Source organism: Ahaetulla prasina, chromosome 10 (assembly GCF_028640845.1).
Source record: "Ahaetulla prasina isolate Xishuangbanna chromosome 10, ASM2864084v1, whole genome shotgun sequence".
NCBI classification, from domain to species: Eukaryota; Metazoa; Chordata; class Lepidosauria; order Squamata; family Colubridae; genus Ahaetulla; species Ahaetulla prasina.
This window is the reverse complement of record NC_080548.1, coordinates 1591979-1615358: the sequence shown is the minus strand read 5'-3', so window position 1 is coordinate 1615358 and position 23380 is coordinate 1591979. Positions and strand designations below refer to the sequence as shown.

Here is a 23380-nt window from a genome sequence, read left to right as displayed (position 1 = left end):
CTGAACCAGTCTAAACCGGCAGCAGCCCACCACTGATCACAAGGCAATTTTGCTGTTCACAAGGCAATTTTGCCACCTAGGGTTGGCGCTGCAGATTACTTGGAATCTGTGGTTGGTTCAGAATATAGTGCTCCCAACGAGTAGATCTGGAAGCGTTGTGCTAGTTTTTGGTGCCCACAGGGCTTCCAGGTTCGTTCAAAGGGCTGATACTAATTGGATAAAGCTCTCATGGTTTGGCTTTCCTCCAAAAGGGTCCCAGCCTTTCCTCTGACATCATTCTGAGTGGGAGGCCAACAGGATGTGGGACTGCCTGGAAATTCCAAAACGGCATTTCTCTAAGGATTCTTTGTGCCCTGCTTGGTTTCTTGGAAAGGCCTTAAAATTGGTTTCTCCTCAGAAACTAAAGGATCCATTGCCTTGGAGAGAAGGTAATTTTTGTTATTTGTCTGGCTTTTAAAATATGAGGATTTTCTGCACTGCTGTGCTGGCCTTATGGAGTGATGAGAAATGGGGTTTTATTTTTGTGATTGTCTTATCAGAGGCTTTCGATTCTAGCAAATTACCCTGAGGCAATCTGACTTGGTGATAAAATGATGCAGTAGACAGAGGAAGATTTTCTTTCTTTGTCATTGTTTGCAAAGAAGCCTACAAATGCTTTCACATTTCCTTCAATTGTTAATTCATTGAGCATTAAAGAGCAGCTACAGTATTTCCCAGGCTTAAAGAATACAGTACTAATGCCAGGGCACAAGGCTGCAAGATTCTAGCTAAGCTTTCTTCTGAGTCAACACGGATATAAAGGCCACTGATCTCCTTGGAGAACGGCTCTTCTCTACGGCATTTTGCGAGGTCCCATAGTCTTGCTTATGACCCACAAGAAAAGCAAGCAGGCAGTGTGGTTTCCCTGCATGTTAGGGCTCCAGGAAATTATAAGTATAGTGTGTGTGTGTGGGGGGGGGGGGTGTTTCCGGGCCTGAGGGCTCACTAGATCTCCCCGTCCTCTCAGCAGAGCCTCACAGCAAAGGAGCCCAGAGATGACCTTGGAAAAATGCAGGGGGTCCTCAACTTAACACAACTGAGCCCAGAATTTCCACTGCTCAGCAAGACAGTTAAGTGAGGTTTACCCCATTTATGACCTTTCTTGCCGCAGTTGTTAAGTGAATCCCCGCAGTTGTTAAGATAGTAACATGGTTGTTAAGTGAATCTGTCCCCATTGACTTTGCTTGTCAGAAGTCGCAAAAGGGGATCACGTGGCCCCAGGACACTGCAACCGTCATAAATGTGAATCAGTCGCCAAGCGGCTGAACTTTGACCATGAGGATGCTGCAACACTTGTGTGAAAAATGGTTGTAAGTCCCTTTTTTCAGCGCAGTTGGAATTTTGAATGGTCACTAAATGAACTGTTGTAAGTCAAGGACTACCTGTATGTGGCACCATCAGTAAAACATGAGCTGAGCCTGGGAAAACAGGAAGGTGGCAGAAAGAAACTCAAGACCTGCCCCTCCCTGACTAAGAGGGAGGCGTGAGAAAATGCCGCCAGGCTCTCAAGGCTTTGGTGTCACAGCCCAAGTCCGTAGAGTTCTAGCATTTCTTGCACTAGCTTTTCCTTGACTTGGCCTACCTCAAAGGGCTGGTGCTCACTTGCAGCATGTCATTGAAGCCAAGGCAGTTCCTTTCCAACCAATCTGGCCCTTAAAAAGATGGGCAGGGGTAGGAATGTCATGGTGGGCAAGGATGACACATGCAGCCCGTCTCTTCCATACTTATGGTGGTGCATTGGCACAGTGGTTAGAATGTAGTACTGCAGGGCTAACTCCTGCTCACTCCAGAAGTTCGATTCTCACCAGGCTCAAGGTTGACTTAGCCTTCCATCCTTCCAAAGTCGGTAAAATGAGGACCCAGATTGCTGGGAGAAATAGGGCCGTGGTGGCTCAGGGGCTAGGACGTTGAGCTTGTCAATCGAAAGGTCGGCAGCTCAGCAGTTCGAATCCCTAGTGCTGCCTTGTAACAGGGTGAGCTCCCGTTACTTGTCCCAGCTTCTGCCAACCTAGCAGTTTCAAAAGCACATAAAAATGCAAGTAGAAAAAATAAGGACCACCTTTGGTGGGAAGGTAACAGTGTTCCGTGCGCCTCTGGCGTTGAGTCATGCCGGCCACATGACCACGGAGACATCTTCGGACATCGCTGGCTCTTTGGCTTTGAAACGGAGATGAGCACCACCCCCTAAAGTCGGGAATGACTAGCATGTATGTGCAAGGGGAACCTTTACCTTTACCTAGGCTGACTCTGTACACTGCTTAGAGAGGGCTGTAAAGCACTGTGAAGCGGTATATAAGTCTAAGTGCTATTACATTCAGTTTCACATTCAGGTATGAATTTAAAAAAGCTTATACTCCCCAGAATCCCCCACTCTTAAATTTCTCCCTGTGCTTTGATTTCATAAAATGGTAATTGTGCAAACATGCCCAACAAGGACAGAAAAAGGCCCCGAGAATCCACTGCTTTGTACTGAAGTCAGTGGACAGGGGTGGAGGCTGTTCAGTCTAGCAGAAAAGCCCAATTCCATCCATCTTTCAGTGCAGAGAAATCAGGAGCAACACAACATGCTGTAATTTTCATGAACAAAGATTTAAATCAACAGAGAGGAGAATAGAATAACAGAGTTGGAAGGGATCTTGGAGGCCTTCTAGTCCAACCCCTTGCACAAGCAGGAGACCCTATAGCATTCCAGAAAAATGGCTGCCCAATCTCCTCTTAAAAGCCTCCAGTGACGGAGCACCTACAACTTCTGAAGGCAACCCATTCCACTGGTTAATTGTTCTCATTGACAGGCAATTTATCCTTAATTCTAGGTTGGATCTCTCTGATAGGTTTCTATCTGTTACTTGTCTTACCTTCAGGAGCTTTGGACAGGCTCCTCAAATATTAGAAGTCTGCTATTTGCCATTACTGGAAGTCTGCTACCATCTCATCCCTAGTCCTTCTCTTCATTAGACTAGACATACCCAATTCCTGCAATCGTTCTTCATATGTTTCAGCCGCTTGTCTTCTCATCATCTTTGTTGCTCTTCTCTGCACTTTTTCCAAAGTATCAACATCTTTTTTATATTGTGGCAACCAAAACTGGATGCAAGATTCAAAGTGTCGTCATACCAAGGCAAACAGGATAGGAAGCAAAACAGAGGACAAGACACAAAGCCTTGCCCTGAAAGGTCACAAAGGGCTCCGGAAGAGGAACGGGAGACATTCCAGTGATGTAAGAAAAATCTTCCAATCCGTTTTGCTCCTGCTTTCTTAAATGCTTCTCTGTACAAAGGAAAACCAGACATTTAAATAGCTTCATCCTGCTTTTCATCTACTTCAAAAGCACTCCAGCGACCAATCCTTGCAAAACTCCCGGGAGCCAGGGCTTGGTGATATTATTATCTGAATCCCCACAAAATTATGTGAAGCCAGCAAAGGAGGTTGCCCTATAAAACTCTCATCTGAGAGCATTCTGGAAGAGTAATGGGGCAACTGAATGAAGTCTAGGAGCTGGGAAACAGGTCTTGAAAATCCAATTTTTAAACAGACCACACAGAAAGAAAGACAGAAAGATTAATTTCATTGCAACCACGCAAGGTAGATTTTTATAAATTGCAGAGACATTTCAAATGCATGGTTCTAAAATAGAAAATGGTGTACATGCTATAGATTAATTTCTACATGTAGCACACTTCCATTTTAGAGAATCTCTGCATATGTCACCCTCAAACGGCCGACATCTCCTGCCTGCGCCTCTGCATGGATTAAGGAGGTGTCTGATGAGGGGATGCCTGGGAACCTGAGATACCAAAACTAGCCAAATTTATACGGCAAGCAATTACAACCTCCCCCACCCCCCAAAATACATTCTACATACACTGATATATTCAAGACGAAGGCAGCCTTTTCACTGGCACCCTAGGAATTCATTAGATACTCAAGCTGGCTTCAGGATCCTGTTTGCCGCAGGAGCTTTACCGGCCACAGGCCAACCTTTGTGCAGACAAGGAAAGCAGCTGACTGCTCCAATGGAGCAGAGCTCAGGGTACAAAGGCTCCCTACTTGGAGTCCACAGGCTGTGGGCCATTCCTCTCCATCAGCCTTGGGGCGGATATCATGGCCTGAGGGCTGCCCACCCCTTCGGAACTTAGGAGGGTCCTGCTAAAAGCTCCACATCACTTCTCTCTCGGGCCGGAGGGTGATGGGGGCCACTGCACGAGGCTGTCCTCATTTCCACTTCTGTTGCTTTTGCAGCATTTGTTGAAATCAAAGAATTGAGGAAAGACAACGAAATTGATGACACTGTAAGAGTTTCCACATTGACAAGCCATTGTGGAAAATGATCGGACATATTGCCCTGTGTGGCAAAATAAGCCTGCCGAGTTGCCATCCATATAATTCAGTGCGAAGGGAGAATGTGCCATCTGGAAAGTCTGCCCTTCTCCCTTCACCCAAGACAGGCCAGGCTGGAGGAGGAAATGAGTTTCTTTGAGGAACCCCCAAATCGTGTGACAAAACCCTAAATCTGACACCCTGGGGCCTGGGCAAAGGCGTAGACGGCAGATGTGTCTGGCTGTTGCCCATCTGGTGCAGCTGGAGAATCTCTTGGTAGCTCTGACCTTCTTCATCCAGAGGTAGCAAACCATTCTTAAGGCCTGCAAGTGACCCAGAGGCAACTGTGGAGTGGAAGAGCCAGCATGTTTCAAATGAGCTTGGGAGAGGTGTTCAGAACTGGGGGCAGGGCTCCAAATGCTTGGCTCAGACCTTGGCAAAGTAGTGTTTCACTTGCACCCCCAATCTGGACTGTGCTCCTGTTAATGAACCCCAAGATTTGGAGCATTAGGTTAATTCATGTGAAGAGCTGCAGCCCGCTTTATCTTCCCAGTTTAAGTCTTTGGCTTCAGTTTTGTATTTATTTATTTTATTTATTTTATTCGATTTTTACACCGCCCTTCTCCCGAAGGACTCAGGGTGGTGTACAGCCATTACTGTATTGTATTTATCAATACAATTTTGTATTGGCAATAATATGACTGCAGCTACCTCCTCTTTTGCTTGAAATGAAAGAGGTGGGGGGAAGCAATAATGGGGAACAGCAGCCTCAGCCTGTTCCTAAAAATCTATGGAAAGCTACTGTGCAGCCTGAGGAAAAGCGTGAAAGAATTGTTCAATTCTTGTGCCGAGTCTTTAATATGCCGCATTTTACTTTGCCAGATGGTTCAAGCCACCGCACAGCTTGAAGAGGGCAAGGGAGAAAGCAAACCCCCAAACATACCCAAAACAAAAGCCTCGAGCCTCTCCACATTCTCCAGCAATATCTTCATGCCTGCTTGAAGTCCTAAGGAGGTCACTTCAATGCTCTTGTGCTGGCAATTATCTCTGAAAGGTCTTCCTCTTTTACAGCATGGCATGCTAAGGAATGTCACTTGGGAGGGGGGGGGTAGCCACCCATAAAGAGAGCTAGAAAGAGAGAAAGAGAGAGCGATGGAGAGAGATGACCTTGGAGAAACTATGCGGAAACATTTTCAATAGTGCGCACACAAGCGTGGTTTAACCCCAGGAAGTCCCAAATCTGTGGGATTTGGCCTTTGGGAAGAGCTGACCTCAATCTTGAAACCCTGGATGATTCCCCCCCCCCTTATATATCAGTACTTTGTACTTTATTCTTCCTGTTATGTTGTGAGCTTTCCAGAGTCATTATAGAGTCTGGCAGTGCCTAAATAAAAATAATCCTCATCTGTCAATTGCAAAAGACAGCTTTACATGGAACAGCTAACATCCTGCCACGATACTTTTTAAAACCCTCAAACAACATCTGCCTATCCCAGGTCCTTTGGGAAGGACTCAGGAGGTGGATAACAATGCCAAATCCAGTCTAAACATCTGGATGACCTAAAAATAATGTTATTTAATATTATAATATATTAAGCATCTTAGTTTCCATGTTGACGAAAGGATCATTTCTCGGAGGTCTTCTCTTGGCAATCTGCACACGACCTTCCTGTTCTCACCTTGGGAAGGGGGCCTGCCCGTGGCTTCAGCCTAGGTGCAGCCCATCTCTTGCCACTTTTTCAGTCCGCACCACTAGGAAAGCGATTTCTTGGCTGTAGCTGCCCACCTCCTGCAGGGCTCACACAGAGGTAACCTTGCCATTCTCATATCTACTAATGGAGCTGCAAAGTGACACCTTTGCACGGCTGGTAGGTGGTGGGGAGGCCCTTTTCCAAAGCATTAAAAAGGGGGCTCTGCAAGGGAGGGAGGGAAGTTCATAGCAGGAGCTCCTGCAAGCCTCACAGCTCATCTGGCGGACACACGGGGTGGGCAGGCATGAAGAAAAGAAGCCTGACGAAACCAGCCTGCAATTTTTACCACCCAAGAAAACCTCTGCCTCTTCTGCTGTATCCTCTGCATTGTCACTTCTGCAGTATTTTAAGAATCTGAAACTATAAATTCACACCGCTTGTTTGTTTCACAGGTAGGGTTTGACTTATGACAACTGAACATAAAAATTTCTGCTGCTAAGTGAGATGTGCCCCGTTTTACAACCTTTCTTGCCACAGTTGTTAAGCAAATAACTACAACTGTTAAGTTTGTAAGATTGCTCTTAAGTGGGTCTGGCTTCCCCACTGACTGCTCATTCGAAGGTCGCAAAAGGGATCATGCGACCTCCAGGATATCACATCCATTATAAATACCTGCCCACTGTGAGGCCTCTGAATTTTGATCAGGTGCCGCAATGGAATGGTGGAACTGTCCTAAGTGTGAAAAACGGCCAAGAGTCATTTTTTCAATGTTGTTGTAACTTTGAACTGTCACAATAGGAATGTATGCAAGTCGAGGACTACCTGCAGATAGCAGCGAAGAGACAACTGGGCGGAGTAAGGGGGAAGGCGGGGATGGGAGGAATTTGCTGGGAAAGCTTCCTCGGAGACCTCATTTGCCCTTCGGGCTCTGGGCCCAGCCGGCGCTCAGCTCCTTCGGGCACGGCTCCCGGGGGTTCAGGGGCGCCTTCCGGCCCGGAGCTCCACCGGCGGAGTACCCGCCACCCACCGACTCCGTCTCCTCTTCCTTCGGGAGGGCTGCGAGGGCGGTCAGTGGCTGGCAGGCGGCGGCTGAGCTGCTCCCGCGGCCGTTGCCACTTTGAGCTGCGCGTCGCCTTTCGCCGCTGCGCCTGGCTCGCTCCGGGCGGCTCCTGGGCTTCCCCGAGCGGTGAGTGGCCTCCTTCCCCCGATGCCACCCGCTTCCTCTGCGCGCCTTTCTGGCTTGTAGACGGAGGGCTTAGAATAAACCCCTGGATACCTTTATTGTGACGCCGCGATCGAAAGGAGCGCCGGTTTCTCTCGACTTCGGCGTAGTTCATCTCCTTGCAGCCGATTTGGTTTGCGGTGATTTCATTCTGTATGCAAAGCAACAATAACATTCCGGACACTTAAAAAAAAAATAAAAGGATTTCTCCTTTTGGATGAAATGTGTTTTCCCTTTTTTTTGGAACTATTCCGAAAAAGCCGTACGCGTATCGACACCCTTCCGCATATAATGGCTGTTTGTTATCGGATTGCTTTCTTTTATTTTCTTCTTCCATGATTTTTATTTTTTTCCTTTTTTAAAAAAAATACAATCGTTCTTTTAAAGTCATTGAGCTCAGATGTCCCCTGCACACCTTCTACGATGTGCGCCGTGCTTTTCTCGCTCCTCCTTACTCTCAACTTTCTTGCAAATTGCATCCTGTTTGCCTAAAAAACCAGATTTGATTTCCCCCGCTGGGCTCTGCCTCACAAAATCTCCATCCAGAATGAGGACGGGGAGGCTTCGGTGCCCCCGGGGTCTGCAGACTGGTTTGCGAGCTCTGCAAGCCAAGGATTGCATGGGATAATAGCTGGGGGGGGTGGGGGGAGAATTTTGTAAAGCCTTCCCTGTGATTATGTATCCCTCTTGATCATGGATACAAAAAAATTACAGCAGAAACAGTGAAAAACAACAACAGGGAAGGGGAATTTTAAAAGAACCAGATTGTTTACTGTCTTGGCTCGAATGACTGGGCATTTTCTCCCCTTTCTTACTATCGAAACCCTGCGAGGGAATTGCTCTCAAATGCTCCAACGTGCCAGCAAATTCAGAGACTTCTTGAAGAAATGCACTACGGGGAGGGGAGTGGGGATTGGGTTCCAATAACCAGAGTTTCGCCCCCCCCCATCCTAAATGTCTAATCACCCCACACTGGCTATTTGATGGGTGGAGAAATGAATTTTCCAAGTGAAGGGGAACTTAAAGCTGCAGGAGATTAATAGATGTGATTGTGTTGGCTTTTTGTTGCATCTCCCGGGGCTGTGCTAAAGGAGTATCATAGCATGCAAATATCATTTGTATTATGATCATCTGCCGGAACCCGTGGGAAGTGCGCCGTGTCTGTGAAATCCCCCCCTCCCCAAGACCCCCCGAAGAGAAGACTCCGCAAGTGCGCTGGTGGCATTTCCAGGATTCCTGCCTGTTTGGAGCAGATGTTCCGAAGATTAGGCGTTTCACTTTGCTGGAGACTTTTCATTTTAGGGGGGAAAAAAAAGAAAGCAGGGAAAAGCCAGTGTTTCTGCTTGGATATCTGTGGGTGTTTTGTGGCGTAAATAAATCGGAGGAAGGTCAGTCCGTTCAGCTTCTTCGAAAATGCTGAGCAGCCCAGCTCAGGGTTAGAAGAGGGAATGGATAAAATAGTGGTTAAACGGTGAATATTCATGGCTCTTTCTGCCACGTTCAAGAAACTGAAATGTGGTTCTCAATGTAATCTGTGCTTTCCTGGACAGTAATCTGGGCATGTTCACAGATATTTCTTGTTTGCTTTTTTCTGAATATAAAAGGGATAACATGGTATTATGCCAGCTGCTTTTCTAAATTCCATTTTCTCCCTCTCTCTCGTTCTCATTTCAAGTGCCACAAAGATTCTCTGGACTGCAATCTTCTCTTTGTTGGCTGTCTCCACCCTCTGTCCTCGTCACTCTACCGAGACGTAACTAAAATCTAGACCTGTGCAAATAATGTCAGATTGTATTCAAATTTTTGGAGATAATTCAGAGCATTGAGCTGATTCAATTTGAATGGTTAAATTGTTTTGCACAGCTGTGCCGATTTGATTTAGATCATCAAATGATACCAATTCTGTTTGGACTGCCAATTCAATTTGGTACCTGATTCAATTTAGCGATGCAATTCATAAAGTCAATTCAAAAAGTCAGTTCGGTTTCAAGATTCAGTCAAACTGCTTTCCAACTGAATTTGCAATCGAATATTTGTAGCAAATGCCTGGCCCAGCAGGCTCTGCCATGCTGTTCCACACAAACCATTTTGAACCCAAGCTTGCACAACGGTACACTCCGTGGGTTTCCGGTTCCAGCCCCCGTGTCCTGATTCCTAAAATCCCCACGTGAAAAAAAGTCCCACCAGAGTCCAAATGATTAATCCCTATTTCGGGATTTGCATTTTAGCCTGCTTCTTACCGCATGCTAGCCCACCCAAGACCCACGGGCATTTCAGCCGGGCTTCAGGGCAGGATGAACTTCACCGGTGAGTCCTTCTCCGTCCCCCCCTTTTTATTTGTGCCGAAATGTGGTGGAAGAACCGGTTGGGCCCTGTGGCGGCTCCCTTGCCCTGACGCCCGCCTTCCAGGGAGGAAGAGGCTTGTGCGGGAGGGCTCCTCGGTCCTCTCTGAGCCGGGCGCTTTTCTTGCAGCCGTTTCATTTCCCAAAGTAGGCGACCTCTCCAGGGCTAGAAGCGGGGGCGGCTGTGCAGAGAGGAAGAGGAGCGGGAAGACCGGGAGGTTACCTAGTTCGGGGAATGAAACGGCTGCAGGAAAAGTACCGCGCTCAGAGAGCACCGAGGGCGCCTCCTCTCCACCCTGAGCTACAGATATCTCCCCCTCTGCCGTTAACGTTTCGTCTGCCTGTCCCCCTTTTCTGCTTAGGGTCCCCGGCGCTCCCTTCTTCGGGAGAGGGCCAGAGCTAGACGCGGGTTGCGGAAGGCACGTGGCGGCTCCGGGACCTGCAGACCTTCCGAGCACCCGCCGCCACTTCGAGGAACGACCTGTAGTACCCACAGGAGGCCCATAGAGGGCAGCGTTGTCTAGCTGGCCAGCCATCCGCGAGACGCCGCCGCCGCCTCCAGCTCGGCTCCCGGCTCCAACGCGCGTCTAGAGCCCGGCAAGACCGGGGTGGGGGCCGCGGGGGGACCGGGTCTTTCTCTTTGTCCCCCCCCTCCGCTCTCCCTCCTCGCCGAGCCGTTTCTTAGCAACTGGGCAGGGTCTCCAAACGGCTTCGGTGGCAGGAGCGGCAGCGGGCGGGGGCTGTGCTTTGCCTCCCCTTGCGCGGGGCTCACGGGCATATTTCAATTAAAGAAGGTTCGCCCCGCTTTTTTTTCTTCTTCTTCTTCTTCAGAGCAAAAACGAAAAACAAAACCCTCGTTGCTCGATCCAGAAACTGTCCCCGTTATCGGCTCCATTCCGTTGTGGCTCCCCAGACGCGCCGAGCCTCTTTGAGCCGAGCCCGTCGGCTTTATCTTTCCTTTCCACCTTGTTCGCGGCGCTTATCGCCCCGCGTCTTCAAACTCGGGTCCCCGCGCTTAATCCAGAGGCTCCCGGCTTTCGTGCCTGGGTCGCCTTCGAAAGTTTCCCCCTTAATTCAAGCCGCCTCTTTTCGTCTCCCCTGGAAGTCTGTGAAAGCCGTGTCAGGGTTGCTCTTCAGCCGTGATTCCCGGGGCCTGCGGCTGGTTGATGAATTATAAAGCAAGTATAAGGGTGGGGTTCTTGTATATAATTTATCATTTTATATATACAACCCCACCTTAATATTTGCTTTATCATTTATCAACCAGCCTCAAGCCTATATACCTCTATATATCTCTATATGTGAGATTCAGTGTGGGAAAGCTGGGATGAAATGAATGCAGGAGGTTCCCCTGTCTGGTCTCCAGTGGTTTGCCTGACAGCTTCCTAAAGGAGAGTCTTTGTAGCTGGGGGGCTGCAATGGGGGTTCTGGGTGCTCTCTGTGCAGGCTGCTTTTCTTGGGAGAAGTTTCATTACCCAAACTAGGAAACCTCCTTGGTGCTGGAAGGGAGAGGGGTGTGGAGGGAGGAGGAGGATGGTGGGCTCCTTGGTTGTTTTCTCAGAGACTCAGCTAAGTTACATCATCATCAGTGCCGGAGGGTTTGTGGCTTGTAGCACTGATGGTGTTACCTAGTTTGGGTAATGAAAGGTCTGCAAGAAAACGGTACCCCACATGACAGCTTCATCTCCAGGCCTTCTTCCAAAGGGGCGTTGGCTCTGCCAGTGAATGGTGGGCATCTCTTCCTTCTGCTGGCATCTTGCAGCCTTTCTTGGGGGCCCTCTTTTCTCTTTCACCCAGGGTGACCAGCAGATTCCCATGGACCATCTGATCATGATATTTAAGGAGCCAGAAGGGCTATCTCAAAGAATCCAGATTCTTGGCTTACAGTTCTTTTAATGACCAAAGTTACAGTAGCACTGCAAAAAGTGATTTATGACCATTTTCCACATGACTGTTGCATTCCCATGGTCACATGATCAAAATTCAGATGCTTGGAAACTCATGTTTATGACCGTTGCCATGTCCCGGGGTCACGTGATCACCTTTTGCAACCTTTTGAAAATTGAAGTCCATGGGGAAGTCAGATTCACTTAACAATTGTGTTACTAACTTAAAAAATAGCTATTCATTTAACAACCAGCAAAAAAGGTTGTAAAATGGGGGCAAAACTCACTTAGCAGCTGTCTCACTTAGCAGAAGAAAATTTTGAGTTCAATATTGTAGTAGTACCTGTAAATCAGTCTGTACACCCACAATGTGACATCAATGGAGAAGGAGACGGGGTGTTGTGAAGGGATGGGAAGAAGCAGGTGTTTCCAGGACAGGCGGATCAGGCCTTTCTTGGAAGGGTGTGTATGAGTGGGGGGGGGGAGGGATTTGCAGCCTTGAAAATGATGGAGCTGCAGCAGCAACCAAATAGATCACAGTCGGCATCTCAGCTGATCTACCAAGGGGATGGGTTTTGTTTTGTTTTGCTACCTCCTTTCTTACTTTATATATTTTTTATTAAAAAAAATTACAAGCAGGTGACATGTTGGGCATATACATCATTTTAAATGCTCTCTCTTTCTCTCAACATTTCTTTCTTTTCCATAACAAAATGGTACTTATTCCCAAGTCATTATGTTCAGCTGTTCCATTTTATTTTCCTTGCTATGGTGATGCTGTGATTTAAATGAATTTAAAATGCAAAGCTGCATATGTTCGGGATAGTTTTTTAAAAAAAATCATCTGTAGTTTAGTTTTGTTTCTTGCTCAAACATATTGGGCATATATGAGCAGCAAAACAGAGAAGAAGAGTGGAGCTGGGGGAGAAAAGAGACTTTCATTGTGCATGCAACACAGAAGCTGCAGAGTGTGGCTTAGAAGGAAGGAGACCACCAGGTTCCCTAAGCCCACCGTCTCCGGACCCTTTCAGTTATCTCAGTTCAAGCTTTCCCAGGCACAGGAAGGAAGTGGCAACTGTGCCCATGAATCTAAGGGAAAACTCTCTCCAGATGTCCTTCACGTGCATCATAGAATCTGGGTAGATCTGACTATGCCGTCAGGAAGTGGATCCACCAGATCCACAGCAAAGGTTGTATCTAGACAAGAGGGAAAATACTCCTGAAATGGCTAAATCCAACATTAAGCTGCCATACTTCAGAAATGGGGATATTGTGAACAAATGATACATAAAAATGGTAGAATACTAATAGAAGGATATGAGGATGAGCTCTTGTTATGGCACAGACATTCCTTGACTTATGACCACGGTTGAGGCCAACATTTCAGTTCCTAAATGAGACAATTAAGTGCTGCACTTGTTAAATTGGTAACATGGTTGTTCACTGAATCTTGCTTCTCCGTTGACTTTGCTTGTCAGAAGATTGCCAAAGGCAATGACATCACCCTGGGACACTGCAACCAGGATGAGTATGAATCAGTTGCCAAGTATCTGAATTTTGATCACATGACCCTGGGGATGCTGAAACGGTTGTTAAGTGTGAAAAACCTGTCTCTTTTTTCAGTGCCGTTGTAACTTAAACCAGTCACTAAATGAACTGTTGTAAATCAACGTCCATGGAGATTCTCAGGCATCCAGGTCATGGTTGTCCCAAAGCTGCTTTTGCAAGAAGCAAGTGGACTTTTGTTCTTTTTCCTTGAAGAGGTTTCGCTTCTCGTCCAAGAAGCTTCTTCGGTTCTAATTGAAAGGTGGGGAATGGAAGGATTTGTATTCCTTGCAGTCATCTTGTACATCGATTGAGGACCTGTATACTGCACGAGTCAAAAAGAGGGCCGTGAAAATATTTACAGACCCCTCACATCCTGGACATGAACTGTTTCAACTCCTACCCTCAAACGATGCTACAGAGCACTGCACACCAGAACAACTAGACACAAGAACAGTTTTTTCCTGAACGCCATCACTCTGCTAAACAAATAATTCCCTCAGCACTGTAAAACTATTCACTAAGGCTGCAGTACTATTAATCTTCTCATCGTTACATCTCCTTCCACTTATGACTCTATGACTGTAACTTTGTTGCTGGTATCCTTATGATTTATATTGACTGTTTCCTAATTGATTTGATTGCATATTTGTACCCTAACTGCTGCACCTTATGATTCTTGGCAAACGTATCTTTTCTTTTATGTACTCAGAGAGCGTATGCACCAAGACAAATTCCTTGTGTGTCCGATCACACTTGGCCAATAAAAAAATCTATTCTATTCTGTTCTGTTCTGTTCTGTTCTGTTCTGTTCTGTTCTGTTAAGGCAGTGGTTCTCAACCTTTATAGTGCTGCGACCCCTTTAATACAATTCCCCATGATGTGGCGACCCCTTTAATACAATTCCCCACAATGTGGCGACCCCCAACCGTAAAATTAAGTTCGTTTTGAATTTATTGCACCTGAAGCCGTATTGGCTAACGATCTGAACTGCTTGCGATTGCCTTGAGGACGGAGGCATTAAAGTGGCGACTCCTCCCCTATTAAGTTTATCGCGCCTGAAGCCAGATTAGGCTAGCGATTGGGAGTGATTGCAGCTGGCTTGAGGGGGAGACATCAGAGCAAAGATTTTCCTCTTTTTTAATTCATCGCGCCTGAAGCTGAATTCGGCTAGCGATTTGAAGAGCCTGCAGCTGGCTTGTGGAGTCAACCATTGGAGCGCGATTCTTAGACTCGCAAGTATACTTCCCATATTTCCGATGGTCTTAGGTGACCCCTGGCAAATCGTCATTCGACCCCCAATGGGGTCCCGACCCACAGGTTGAGAACCGCTGTGTTAAGGACTGCCTGTTCTTTTGTGGAAAACTGCCTTCTATTAGGCTTTACTTCTGACCAAATCAAATTGACGAACTCAAGTTTACTGATCTATTAACTGATTCAAACCTTCTTACCTTGGAACTGCTGTCACCTGCCTTTTTCTGCACACTTCTTGCAATTCTCCACAAACCTGTGGCGGGCAGGTGTGGAGGGGATACTCCTTTGCTGGTCTGGACCCCAGAAGAAATCAGCCCTGCTGCAGAGCAGAGGATGAGGAGAAAGGGGGGGGGCTACCTGCAAGTATCAGAAGCGCTGAAACTCAGAGCTGCTCGTGGCAGCAGTCCTGGGGACTTCTTCCCACAGGAAGCCCTCATGGTTTCATCTCGCAGTGAAATGTCTGGGTTCCATTTCCACCATCTGAATTTTAGAAACCAGAACTACCACTACCCCACCTGCAAATGGTAGCAGCATGTCTGTTGTACAACATACACAATATGTGGAAACAACATAGGATAGAAAATTGCCCCCCAGAAGGTCAAAGTTTGCCTTGTGCTCTTGGGAAAACCACTTGGATTTGCCCAGTGCTGTGTGATATCGACAACACAACTGAATCCACACTGGCCACGGTAGATGCACAGATGCCCTCTGTAAGTTGGGGGAAGTGCCATTCTCGAATTGTGCTCGTGGGCCTGAAAAAAACCCATCCAACAAAGAGTGTCAAAATGAAGCCTATAAGGGAGACTGTGCTGATTTCCTAACTGACAAATGAAGCAAAAAATTGAATATAATCTAGACATACGTTTATAATGTTTTCAATTTTATCTCTTCAGTTTTTTAATCAAAATGCATTATGAATGTGCCATATGATAACTAAAATAAAAGCAGCACACCTTACTTAGACATGGATGATTTGTCCATTGTGCTTCCAGTCTTCTTATTACTGAGAGAGAGAGAGGAGATTTGTTGGTGAGTATCTTTCCACATTTAGTTTAGCCAGAAAGGAGGCTTACAAAGTTAGCCCCACAGTCTCTCTCTGGCAGGACTGGTTTCCCCATCGCTTGCCTGTTCTCCTAAAAGCTTCCCCTGGACAGCTGGTCCAGTAAAGCAGAGCTTCTTCCAGCTGTTCAGCTGCAAGGAAGTGGCTGAGGTTTGTGTTGCAACTTGACAAAGCCAAAGCTTTCGATCACAGGTCCTGCCAAGCAAAATACTTCAGCCTTCTGCCCTCAGCACAGTAAACAGATTGCTTCTTCCATCTTCCAGGGCCAACTCACTGGACTATATAATGCTGCCAACAGCCCTTTGTGGAGAAGTTTTCCCTTTTTAACTTTCCTGCTTTTCTTTGCCTAATTACATGTAGTGGCTAAAGAAATTCTGATGTTGGAAACCTATAATTGGGACCAATAATAGTTGAATGTCTGGAATATTGGAAAAGGAAGTAGAAGTGGTGGTTGCATCCCAGAAATAAGTAATTGGTGAGAACCAGACCACCTGCATTCAAAGATCTATTCGCTTAAAGAGTTGTATATCTCCAAATGTGTAGTCTACTCATGTTTAAGTCTGTGGTTTAGAAGAACACAAAGAAGTATTGTGTACTGATGCACTTTCTATTCCAAGAATGAGAAAGAATCAGGTGCTTGTTTAAATTCAGGTTCAAAATTTTGTCATCCTCGTTTTTAGGGCCAGTTTGGACGTAGAAGGGAGCGATACATGAGATCCCATGACACACTGAAGAGAAGGAAGAGAGTTTGGGAGTCATGATGGTTTTGGGGACCATTTTTCTATGGTCAGTATCTTGTGTTTTGAGATTCTTTCAAGGTCATTTCTATACGCAAGATTATACAGTTACTTGCTGCCTTTCCTTGCAGTGCCTTCTTCATTATTATAATAATTAATTACTAGCAACAGTACTGTGGTTTTGTTTACAGTTACATCAATTCAGTGTGGCACTAATCTCAAAACTACAACAGCATGGAAGCATTTTCTTTTCTGGGTTACCTGCCTGCCCAGTTTTGATGACGCTCTGATGATCTGCTAACTTATTGTTTCTTTCTTACATGGCATTTTTCACATTGCTGATTAGATTCGTACCATCAGGTCGTAGTTCTGGCTTACATCTAAAATGTCAGGGCTGTCTTTGAAACATGTAAAAATATAAATCTAAGGGAAATCCTTGTTTGCAACATGAACAGATAGTTTTCCCATCTGATCAAGTAAATCTAATTTAATAGCAAAGGGTGATCTTCGTGTTTTATGCATGGATTAAATGGAGAAAAAAAAGTTTGCATTTGACCTGGGGGTGTAAGAAGGCAAGCTGGGGTCCTGAACCAGAATTTGAGTCTCAAAATTGTATTCCTAAGAATAATCGGTGAGCACTTATTATCGACTTGCACTATTCATATGACTTACAAATAAAAACAACAACAGACCTCTGTACTTCCAGGACGTTATCTTTGTAGACGTAATGAAATGGTGGAGCGTTTTCTGAAAGTGATGTTTAGTAAATCGAGAGGAAGGTATTTCTGCAAGAATACATGACAGGGTTTGAAATCTCCCATCTCTTCATGGCAGCGTCTTTCCTATTCCTGTATTATCTCATTGCTGCAGTGCACACACAGATTCATGAGAAGAGGCACTGCGGAATTCATGGTAGAGCAAAGGATTCCCCTCCCTCCCTCCCTGCCTGCCTGCCTGAAAAGCCAAAGCTTTAGCTTGCAGAACAGCAGAAAATACCCTCAAGAGTTCTTGCAAGGTGTCAGCCTTTGCCAGCAAAGTTGAATGCAATGTTTTGAATTATTTCTCTGAAGCCTGTTCAATAAACTAGACAACCTCTGATTCAACTGTCAAGAGGAAATCAGTGGACTTTAAGGGGAAGCGGGGTGGGGGTGGGGTTGCTTGAAAGAAGACTGCAGTTTGTGGGGGAATGGCAGCTTTCCATTGGTTTTGGAGTCTCCTTGTTTTGTAAGAGAATCCCTCAATCAGAATGTGCCCAATTCAGATCAAGGATCAATCAATCAATCAATCAATCAGAATAGAGCTGGAAGTTCTTTGGGGCCAGCAGGTGTTGCCCTCCATGCTGGGAAGCCTGGGCTTTGAACTGGGAAGGCTGGAGCTCAACTCTAGCAAGCCTGAGTGGATGTGAAATTGATGGCGCATCTGATTCTGGGATTTGATCTATGGATTATCAATTGGTTATTGTTTGATTTGATTTGTGGTTATTTCCCAACCCCAAATGGGCTCTGGTTTAGCTCTTGACAGTGTTGCAATTCCTTGGGTGGAACAAGGGCAAAAGATCTTTGGTGTGTGTGTGTAGATAGCAGGACTCATAAATTCTCTTCAAGGAGCATGTGGCAGCTGTGACCAGAGATGCTTTTGTTCAGATTTTTCTGCTTTTTCTATCAAAGTGGCAGGCTCAGATACAGGCAGATGCCCAATGATAAAGGACATATTTTTTCTCTGTAGATAAATAAGACGCTTCAGACAACAGTTCAGTCCTTCTGCAAGCCTTCCAATTTTGTCCACAGAAAAGTCTGTCTTTTGCCATTGCTGGTGTGCACCAGCCCTTTTCAGTGAGTTAAATGATTTAAGCGGAAAACATCCCACCTACTGTCTCAAATGGATGCCTTTTCCTGAATCAGGAGTCCCTATTCATGGTCATCCATGTTTTGATCAACTCGCACATAAATCATGTGGGAGCTACTCTTGAAGACCTCTCAAAAGCTACTGATGGTCCAGAATACAATGGTGGGACCAGAGGAGATAGTTCCTAGGCATGTTCGTGTAACACTTCTGTTACGTAAATTTATCTGGTGGTTTCTGGGTGCTGGTTGGTGCCAGTAAAAATCCTGTGTGGTAGAGTGGCCTGTTTGTTTGTTTGTTTGTTTATGGGATTGAATTTATTTAACTATAAATTTATTTAACTTAATTTTACTTATTTATTGAAAATTGAATAGAATTCTGTGTAATATTGGAGGAAATGCCTCTGCCCTCTATCAGTGGAGACAGATCCCCTTGTTGTGATTGTGGTGCTGATATGCAAATTATTAAACGCATTGTGCAAGACTGCCGGCGATGTGTGTTCTGTGGTTCCCAAGAAGTTCCAACTGAAGCAGCGCTCCAGAGACCCATCAGCTGCATAGCTGGACATCCAGTAATGAAGCCGCTGCCATATCCCCATTTACTTCTCTTTGTTGTATTATTATCATACCTAAATAAGTTATTGGACTGCCTGTCTCCAGTTGTCTCTCTCTGACTGGGGAGATCTTCAGGCTAGGTGTGCTTTGGGGACATTTGGTGGAGCAGTGTCATCATTTGGGAGCTAGGCAGCATCCTTCCCCCATCACTACCTCTGCCCTCTGGAGGACATTCGCTCCGAGGTCTCTGCAGCCCCAGTTTATTGTCCTGCAGGTTCTGGGCCAGAAGGTTACATGAGCTCACTATTGAATCGAAACTGTCTTTATAACTAGTCCTATTAGATCACTCGGCGGCTTTCGATACCATCGACCATGGTATCTTGCTGCAGTGGCTCGGGGGGCTGGGAATAGGGGGCACCGTTTATCACTGGTTCTCCTCCCATTTCTCCGACCCGTCGCAGACGGTGTTGGCAGGGGGGCAGAGGTTGACCCTGAGGTGCCTCTTATGTGGGGTGCCACAGAGGTCGGTCCTTTCGCCTCTTCTGTTCAACATCTATATGAAGCTGCTGGGTGAGATCATCCGTGGTTTTGGGGTGCGATGTCACCTGTACGCTGATGACACCCAGCTGTACATTTCCACCCCAGACCACCCCAACGAGGCCATCAAAGTGATGTCCCGGTGTCTGGAAGCCGTACGGGTCTGGATGGGGAGAAACAGGCTTTGGCTCAACCCCACCAAGACCGAGTGGCTGTGGATGCCGGCTTCCCGGTACAGCCAGCTTACTCCATTGCTGACTGTTGGGGGTGAGTCGTTGGCCCACACAGAGAGGGTTCGCAATTTAGGCGTCCTCCTGGATGCACGGCTGTCTCTAGAAGATCATTTAACGGCCATTGCCAGGGGGGCTTTTTATCAGGTCCGCCTGATTCGCCAGTTGCATCCCTTTCTAGACAGGGTTTCCCTTTGCACAGTCACCCATGCCCTCGTTACATCCCTCCTGGACTACTGCAATGCTCTCTACATGGGGCTCCCCTTGAAGAGCACCCGGAAGCTCCAACTGGTCCAAAATGCGGCCGCGCGGGTGATAGAGGGAGCACCTCGTGGCTCCCATGTGACACCTCTCCTGCGCAGTCTGGCTTCCGGTGGTCTTTCGAGTGCAATTCAAGGTGTTAGTTACCACCTTTAAAGCGCTCCATGGCTTAGGACCGGGCTATTTATGGGACCGCCTACTGCCACCAACAGCCTCCCATCGACCTGTGCGCTCCCACAGGGAGGGCCTCCTCGGGGTACCGTCAGTTAAACAATGTCGACTGGCAGCCCCCAGGGGGAGGACCTTCTCTGTGGGGGCTCCTGCCCTCTGGAACGAGTTGCCTCCGGGGCTTCGTCAACTCCCCGACCTCTGGACCTTCCGCCGCGAGCTGAAGACTTTTTTATTCCATTGAGCAGGGCTAGTCTAAAAATATAGGGGTTTTAATGGGGTTTTAGTTTTATTGGTATTGTTAGTTTTTAGTATTTTGGCCATAAATTATATTAATTTTATATTGTTTTTAACTTGTATTATATTGTGTTTTTAAACTGGCTGTTAACCGCCCTGAGTCCTTCGGGAGAAGGGCGGTATACAAATTCAATTATAAATAAATAAATTATTTATGCCATTGTTTTGGGAGATCTAAACAAGGCAAACTTAAGAAAAGAGCTACCAAAATACTTTCAGCATGTCAATTGTCCCACCAGAGGCAAGAATACTCTAGACCATTGCTACACAACACTAAAAGATGCTTATCGGTCTTTACCACGTGCAGCTGTAGGACACTCTGATCATTGCATGATTCACCTTGTACCTGCTTACAGGCAAAGACTTAAAGTCACAAAACCAATAATTAAATCAGTGAAGACCTGGATGGAGGAATCAAAATTAAAGCTACAGGCATGTTTTGACTGCACTGATTGGAATATTTTTAAAGATACCTCTGCAGACCTGGATGAACTCACAGATACTGTAACATCATATGTCAGCTTCTGTGAAGACCTATGTGTACCTACAAGGAACTTGCGAATATACAGTAAAAACAAACCTTGGTTCACACCTAAACTTAAGCAGCTACGACATTCCAAAGAGGAGGCCTACAGAAAAGGTGATAAAATGCTGTATAATCAGGCCAGAAATGCACTAACAAGGGAGATCAGAGCAGCAAAAAGAAGCTACTCTGAAAAGCTAAAGAATCAGTTTTCAGCAAATGAACCAGCAAACATGTGGAAAACTCTTAAAAATATCACCGGCTATGGCAAACCTCCTTCCCAGGCTGAAGGTAATCAACAACTGGCAGATGACCTGAATGAGTTTTACTGCAGGTTTGAAAGGAAACTACAGCCACCTATCTCCACAACCCCCATCTCAGACACACCAACAACAGCCAAGCCTCCTACAACTGACCCCATTTCATTGGGTTCACAACCCCTAGTGATCACAGAAAAGGAAGTGCAGGACCTATTTCACAGACAAAAGCCAGGAAAAGCTCCAGGCCCAGACAAGATAACTCCTTCTTGCTTAAAAGTCTGTGCTGGCCAATTGGCCCCCATCTTCACCCATATTTTCAATAAATCACTAGAGATGTGTTATGTTCCTTCTCACTTCAAACGCTCTACCATCATCCCAGTGCCGAAGAAGCCCACCATCAAGGAACTGAATGACTACAGACCAGTTGCTTTAACATCTGTAGTCATGAAAACCTTTGAAAGGCTAGTGCTTTCCTACCTGAAAACCATCATGGATCTGCTGTTAGACCCTTGCAATTTGCATACCGAGCAAATAGATCAACAGATGATGCTGTTAATATGGCTCTGCACTACATCCTACAACATCTTGAGTCTCCAAAGACCTATGCAAGGGTCCTTTTTGTAGACTTTAGTTCAGCATTCAATACCATCATTCCAGACATTCTTCTAACTAAGCTAAACCAGCTACAGGTACCGGAACAGACTTGTAAGTGGATCACAAGCTTCCTAACAAACAGGAAGCAGCAGGTGAAGCTAAGCAAGATCACATCAAATACCTGTACAATTAGCACAGGGGGCCCCCAAGGCTGTGTGCTCTCCCCACTTCTCTCTGTATACCAATGACTGCATCTCCAATGATCCATCTGTTAAGCTACTGAAGTTCGCAGATGACACAACAGTGATTGGTCTCATTCGAGACAATGACGAATCCGCATATAGACAAGAGGTCGAACGACTAGCCTTGTGGTGCAACCAAAACAATCTGGAACTGAACACACTCAAAACCGTAGAAATGGTGGTAGACTTTAGGAGAAACCCTTCCATACTTCCACCTCTCACAATACTTGACAACACAGTATCAACAGTAGAAACCTTCAAATTTCTAGGTTCTATCATATCGCAAGATCTAAAATGGACAGCTAACATCAAAAACATCATTAAAAAAGGACAACAAAGAATGTTCTTTCTGCACCAACTCAGTAAGCTCAAACTGCCCAAGGAGCTGCTGATTCAGTTCTATAGAGGAATTATTGAGTCTGTCATTTGCACCTCTATAACTGTCTGGTTCGGTTCTGCAACCCAACAAGAAAAACACAGACTTCAGAGGATAATTAGAACTGCAGAAAAAATAATTGCTACCAACCTGCCTTCCATTGAGGACCTGTATACTGCACGAATCAAGAAGAGGGCCGTGAAAATATTTACAGACCCCTCGCATCCTGGACATAAACTGTTTCAACTCCTACCCTCAAAACGACGCTATAGAGCACTGCACACCAGAACAACTAGACACAAGAACAGTTTTTTCCCGAAGGCCATTACTCTGCTAAACAAATAATTCCATCAACACTGTCAAACTATTTACTGAATCTGCACTACTATTAATCTTCTCATAGTTCCCATCACCAATCTCTTTCCATTTATGACTGTATGACTATAACTTGTTGCTGGCAATCCTTATGATTTATATTGATATATTGACCATCAATTGTGTTGTAAATGTTGTACCTTGATAGAATAGAATAGAATAGAATTTTATTGGCCAAGTGTGATTGGACACACAAGGAATTATCTTTTCTTTTATGTACACTGAGAGCGTATGCACCAAGACAAATTCCTTGTGTGTCCAATCACACTTGGCAAATAAAAAATTCTATTCTATTCTATTCTATTCTATTCTATTCTATTCTATTCTATTCTATTCTATAATAAATAAATAAATAAATAAATAAATATAAAAAATGACTAAAATGGTGTGGTTTTTATCCCCCAGTCAGGTCAGGTGATCTTTATGATAATTTTATATGATTCATATAAGTGGTTTTAACTCTTGTAAGTCGCCCACAGCCTTGTTTGATTGGAATTGAAATTATATATATAAAAAAGATATAAATAACTCTTCCCTTGGCCCCGATGTGCCTTTCCTGCTGATCTTGCCACACTTTCTTTTTTTAAAGCATTATTCTATCAAAGTGGCAGACTCGGATACAAAGCTGATGCCCAGCAACAAACAATATTTTTTCCTTTGTAGATAAATCAGAGGCTTCAAATAGCAGTCCAGTCCTCCTGCAAGTCTTCCGATTTTGTCTCTTGAAAACTTCCTCTCTCGAGATTGCTGCAGGTGTGGGCACCGGGTTCTTTCACCCAGTTAAATGATTTAAATCCCACCTACTGTCTCAAGTTGTGAGTGCACCCATCTGAATATATCAGGCCCCATTCGAAAGTTACTTCGTCACAAGGCCACTAATTAACACAATAGGATTGTGCTCAACAGGATGAATAATTTTTCAACGTGTCATCTGCCAGCCATTTATTTTTACAAAAGGAGGTGTCCTTCCTCTGTGCTCTATTCATGCTAGAGAGCCATTTCAATTATGCACCCCAGAGAGACCCATT

At 45.6% G+C, this 23380-nt stretch overlaps 1 long non-coding RNA gene across 2 annotated transcripts in view; it reads left to right on the top strand.

The window, feature by feature from the left end:
• The first annotated feature begins 330 nt into the window (after nt 1–330).
• LOC131204690 (uncharacterized) overlaps nt 331–23380 on the top strand; it is a 111519-nt gene continuing 88469 nt past the window's right edge. For both annotated transcript variants that reach the window (XR_009156621.1, XR_009156622.1), the window contains exons 1-2: nt 331–428; nt 16037–16142. This is a non-coding gene — a long non-coding RNA (uncharacterized LOC131204690). The remainder of the gene's footprint in view (nt 429–16036; nt 16143–23380) is intronic.